Here is a 6,006-nt window from a genome sequence, read left to right as displayed (position 1 = left end):
CTATTAAAAATAAGTACATTTTTATAGACATTTAAACAAATATGTACTGCCTCAGTATTGTCTTCGGCTTAGAGGTGATTGACGGCAGAAAATAGAAGACTTTGTCTTCTATCTTAAAAGAGCATGATTAATTTCATCCATCCTTCTCAGGGTCCTCCTTCTAGGTACAGCAAAATATCCAGAGTAGGCTGGAGGAAAGGAGTCTAAAGAGGGTTGTGCCCCCTTTTCTCTGATTCCAGCTGGAGCTCTGAACTCTTCATCCTTCTTTGCCCTCCCCGTGTCCTGCATGGTCCTGCCCTTCCTCGTGGTTTCTTCACAGCCTCCAAGACGGAGAAGTAATGAACTCTTTATGTAGGGAAAGTCTCAGATGATGGGAGCAAAGCCCTTATACTTCAATTATTCAGTCAAAAGGATCCTATCAAGGCTCTACAATAATAACAGAGCACACAGGGAATGACCCATAACATTCCATGAAATTTTATGCATACAAAGATGCTGCTGCTACAGGAGCTGCTACAAATGAACCAATGTTTCTGATTGACGAGATCAAAATGAACTGGACAACAGCATCCAAGAGTCAGAATCTACTCCCAGAAGATAATTCTACTAATTTCTTTGGGTTTGTTGAAAATTTGAGCCAAGAAACTGTAATAAAGGATATCAGGGCATCCTTTTCCCCTGTTGAAGAAATGCCAGATACCTGGGTTATTAGAGATATAGCAACTGGAAAAAATCCATTGAGTTATCCACTCTTGAGCTGTCATTTTGCATGCTTTCCAAATAACTGGACGCAGAAAAGGTTACTGCATATATATAGTGTGAGTGGGGAAGTAACTGTCAGGTTAGTTCATTGGGCCATACAAAAGCCACGTGCACCTAAAGTACCTAAAACTACAAAAGCATTTGAAAGCTGAACATTAAAAATGTAGTGGCTTAAAAAAACCACACTTTTATTACCTCACAGTTTTTGTGATTCAGAAGTCGTGGCATAGCAAAGCTATGTCCTCTGCAGAGGCGCAAAAGGCAGGCAGGTGTGGGATCTCACCAGAGACTTAACTGGAGAAGGCCCCCTCTGTGCTCCCCATGTTCAATGGCAGATTCTATTTCTCTGTGTCTGCGATGTGCGAGACAGCTTGATTCTTCAGAGCCAGCAATGGAGAGAGAGACACTCTTCAGCAAGTCTTCCAGCAAGACAGTCTCTATAACATAGCATAATCCCATCACCTTTGCTATTTTCTGTTACTTGTATGTAAATTGCAAGTATTGCCCACACTCAAGGAGAGTGATTTATGCAAGCTCTCGAACACCAAGAGTCAGAAATGATGGAGGGCACCTTCAGGTCTGTCTGTCATGACTGTGTAATATTTCACTATAGAGATACACTTTGAACATGAAAGCTTCAGATCTACTGGTTTTATAACCCCAGAAAAGTTTCTTAACCTCTCTAGGACTCATGAAAACTATAGACAATAATACTGAGTTAATAAGGTTGTTGCCTCTAAAAGATAATAAACATGAACGTGCTTTGTAAACACTAATCTCAGTGAACATTATTGGTCAATCCATTCTCCCCTTTTCTTTGTATCCTACATATTCTTCTACCCATATTTTCATTAGACCTAAATCTCTATGATAATTACTTTCTGAATCCAATATCTAAGGAGACTTAAACTTAAAAACCAGGGGAAGTTGTCTATAATCCATACCAAAGTATGTATAAGTAATTCAAAAGGATGGAGTTTTCCCCTCAAGAGTGATTCTGGGTAAGTGGGATCAGCCCCCCATTTCTCTTCCTAGGTGGTCAGTTTTGGGACCCATCATGTGGCAAAGGTTGGTAACTCATTGCTACAGACCCAGACTTCCCTTGCGTGGGGTGGAGGTGCGGTTGGATAGCAGCCTGGGCCTGGGATTAAATTTTTCAGCCCAGTCTTTTATCTTGGCAAAACACTATGGTTGGGGGCTGACCAGTGGAATGTGGGGGGATATGATGCATGGCACTTCCAAGCCAGGACCCAGAAAACCTCCCGCAGACCCTCCACTCTTTCCTCCCCACTTTTCCACTGGATGCTGATATACTCAGAGTAACTTTGGGAGCCCAGTTTGAAAAGAGTAGTCTCTGTCATAGCCTCTCCCTGACTGCGTGAACATAGCTCCCCTCCATCACTGACCAGACCTTAAGTTGGACAAGAAATAAGTTTATGTTATGTTTAGCCACAGAGTTCTGTATTTATCCATCCTAACGGCTAGGGTTGTCTTCATAAATCCATCTTAAAAAGGGATCAGTGGAAATTTTAAAAATACATATACTTTCTCTAATACAGTGCTTCTCAAACTTTAATATATAAAATTGATCAGGGGTCCTGTTAAAATGTTGGTTCTCATTTGGTAAGTCTAGAGGAGGGTCTGACTTGCTGCATTTCTGAACAAGCTCTGACATGATGCCCAGATTGGAGCACACTAGTCATAAGGCCCCAACATAATGGTTCTCAAACGTCACTGAGTATCAGAATGCCCTAAAGGGCTTGTTAAGATACAGATTGCTTGTCCCTTCCCAGAGTTGTAGGGTCAGGCCCAAGAATTTGTATTTCCAACAAGTTTTCAGACAATGCTGATGCTGTTGGTCCAGGGACCACATTGAGAACCATTGGGCTAAGCTATTCTGGTCCACACCCTATCCTGACTTCTGTGAAACTCATGAGTCCTCAGGTCAGTGTCTCATTTATCACAAGTTTTTTGGTTATCACAAGTGTTTTGGATAAGAAAAAGATAGTTGTAATCATCTAGAATACTTTTTCTATTGTTTGTTTGTTTTAATTTGTTTTTTTTAAAATACTGATTTCCACATCCCAGTCCAGACTAACTTAATTAGAATTTGGAGAAGAGGGCAAGTACTGGGCATTAATTGTTCTTGTTTGTTTGTTTGTTTGTTTTTTAAGCAGCTCATGTGATTCTATGAACAAGCAGGGTTTACAACCATTGCCTTAAAGAAATGTCAAGTGTTAGCAATCTGAGAGACGGGACTCTTGCTATTCCTTAAGCTGTTAACTATTGATATAAAGACCAGCCTTATCTAATTCTCTAACTAATGGGTGAGAGCTCAACTTCTTCAACATATGGTTTGTATCAACACTATTTGATTAGATAACTCTCCCCCTGCCTTTGAGAAGAGGTTAAGTGAGGCTGAATTAATGTAAAAGAAACTCACGGGAGGTTCTCTAATTTAAAAAAAAAAAAAAATTGCAGGTGAAAACTAATAAGAACAGGAGAGGAAGGAAGGAAGGAGAAAAGGAGGGAAGGAAGGCAGAAAGGTTGGTTGGTTGGTTGGTTGGTTGGAGACACACAGAGAGAGAAATGAAGAGAAGGGAAGAGAAGAGAAATACAGAGAACGATGCATGCAGCAATTTTCCTGGGGAAATGGAAATTCCTTTGTTTCAAGTCAAAAATTATTTCTCAATTCTGTCAGAAATCACTTAGCAGGGGCGCCTGGATGGCTCAGTGGGTTAAGCCTCTGCCTTCGGCTCAGGTCATGCTCAGGTCATGATCTCGGGGTCCTGGGATCGAGCCCCGCATCAGGCTCTCTGCTCAGCAGGGAGCCTGCTTCCCCCTCTCTCTCTGTGTCTGCCTCTCTGCCAACTTGTGATCTCTGTCTGTCAAATAAATAAATAAAATCTTAAAAAAAAAAAAAAGAAATCACTTAGCAGTTATGCATATTGGTGGACAGAGCTGGACCTCACAGTGCCTTAATATAAACCAGGCCAAGAAAGATACACAGTAGATTCCTTTGGAACTGACACCAAGGGGGATGTTTTCACCAAAGACAATAACTCGGGGTGATTAAAGTGCATTAACATTTCTTCATAACCACTTGCAGAAACCACTTGCGTCCTGGTATATACTAGCTACAAAAATTATGCAGTCTTCTAGAAAGACATCATCTTCTGAGAAGCCCAAACATTCTTCCTCACTGAGAGTTTAATGGATAATGGGTGTGACTAGTCACATCCTATCCTTGAAGGTCACTAGCTGCGCACTCTTCTGAGTAAAGTAGAGGGTAGTATGTATTCCAATCATCATCTTGATGCCTTACTTTGACCCCTATGCCTGATAGAACCTCATCTTTCCAGGAGTGGCCAGTATGTGTGGCCAATGACTAGTCACATGGTGACTCTTCCCAATGGAGTTTTATGAAATGACAAGGAGGTGGAGACAAGACAGCATGATGGCCAAGACCATGGACATTGAGTTTATTCCTACCAGGCTTTCAGTTGTGATTACATGACTTATCATCTGTGAGGCCTTTAGGTAGTAGCTTCCTTAACAAAATCTCTACCTCAGGCCTATAGCCCCAGCAGCTAGACACTAGGTTGCAAATTATTTGAATAAAAATTAAAGGACATGACTCATCCTTGTAAAATACCTGGATATACCTAGATAAAGGACTGTTCTCTGGAAGAAGGTATTGGCAAATACCTCCCACAAGTTATGTTTTAAAAATATAATATAACACCACAATAACAGTATAAACAAAATATTGAGGAAGCATAAAAAAAGGGCAAACTGGGAATACAGCAGAATAGGGACTCCCAGTGGCTCTTGGACCAGCAGCATCAGCATTAACTGGGTACTTGTTAAAATGCAAATTCTTTGGCCCCATTCCAGATTTACTGAATCTGGAACTCTAGGATGTGGCCTACCAATCTGTTTTAACTATTCTTCCATGGGATTCTCATGTGTCCTAAATATGATTATGATTGCCCTAAACCAATGAGAACGAAGAGAGAACTTATGGCAGGGAGGTGGATAAGCAAAGAGTGTGAAGTGTTGTAGTTGGGTCATTTGGGATGCCAGTGCCCAATCTGGAATAACAGGTAACAAATGGAAAGGCCAGGATCAAATTGTGGATTTGAGGAGAAGAGGGCTGGTGAAAGTGGGGGTGGGGAGTTAAGCATGAAGAAAGTGAATCCAGGTGGGAATGAGTCAAGGTCAGGAGCTGCGTATGGGCAAATGCATGGCCCAAACCAAACAGATGAAATATCAAGAACCCAAGGTCTAGAGATTACTGGCAACTAAGACAGGCAGGGAATGTTAAAGAGACAAGACAGGATGCACAATTTTGTAAGGACTGGTTTGTTGTCCAAGGTCTTATTGATCCAGGATCCAGAAAAAAGAATGTGACATGGGGTCTCTTCCTCATACAGACACAACTCAAAGCAAAGTAAAGAGATCAGAAGGCTGAGCATTGAGACCTCCAGCAAATTAGTGTTTATTGCATATCAAGGCTTAAAAGTTGACCTTTCAAAATTAAATTAAAAATCCTCTTGAAAATTGAAGAGGATATCCCTTGCAGAATAACTGAGCTCCCTGTGCCCTACATGTTCAGATCTTCTCCTCTGAGAGATGGAGACTGACCTGAGGTTGGTCAGTTGGTATTTGGCTCAGGTCATGATCCCAGCCTCACATCTCAGGCAAGATAGTCATCTGGCTCACTGCTTACCAGTTCCTGGTTCACCACTGCATCTTGATCTGTTTCCTTCTGGGTTTAATTTCCTACTGACCTACTTTAGAATATCTCATTCAGCAACATTCTGTGAATGGGCACCACCCAGTCTTTGTCTAAATGGATTTCTAAAGATGCCCTTTTTTCCCCCACCCAATTCTATGAATATATTCCTCTTATTATCCTCTTGCCCTCATGTTATTGATGAGAAATCCTTTCTACATATAAATGCTCCTTCCTAGATCCTTCTTTACTTCATATTTGGTGTTTTGCAATTTTTCCAAGGTAAGTCTTTGTATGGATGTATTTTTATTTATCCTGCTTGGTACTCATTGTGGTTCTTTTTTTTTTTTTTTCTTCTCATTGTGGTACTTAAAGTTCATTTTGTCATCTGCTTTGGTAAATTTTCACTCATTATTGACTCAATTAAATGTGGTCTGATCACTACCTTTATTTTCTGTTTCTGATTCTTCTCATTTTATGCCTCAGCTTCTATATCATTCTGTATT

General features: G+C 40.8%; 1 long non-coding RNA gene across 1 annotated transcript; it reads right to left on the bottom strand.

Annotated features, from left to right (window-relative positions):
• Positions 1-926: 926 nt before the first annotated feature.
• LOC309864038 lies at positions 927-5,532 on the bottom strand. The gene is made up of 2 exons (XR_014311349.1): positions 5,495-5,532; positions 927-1,139 (listed from the first exon to the last, which is right to left on the bottom strand). It is a non-coding gene; the product is annotated as an uncharacterized lncRNA (long non-coding RNA).
• Positions 5,533-6,006: the final 474 nt, after the last annotated feature.

Source organism: Mustela nivalis, assembly GCF_964662115.1.
Source record: "Mustela nivalis genome assembly, chromosome: 5".
Lineage (NCBI taxonomy): Eukaryota > Metazoa > Chordata > Mammalia > Carnivora > Mustelidae > Mustela > Mustela nivalis.
The sequence above is the reverse complement of the archived record's forward strand: the minus strand, read 5'-3'. Positions and strand labels throughout refer to the sequence as shown.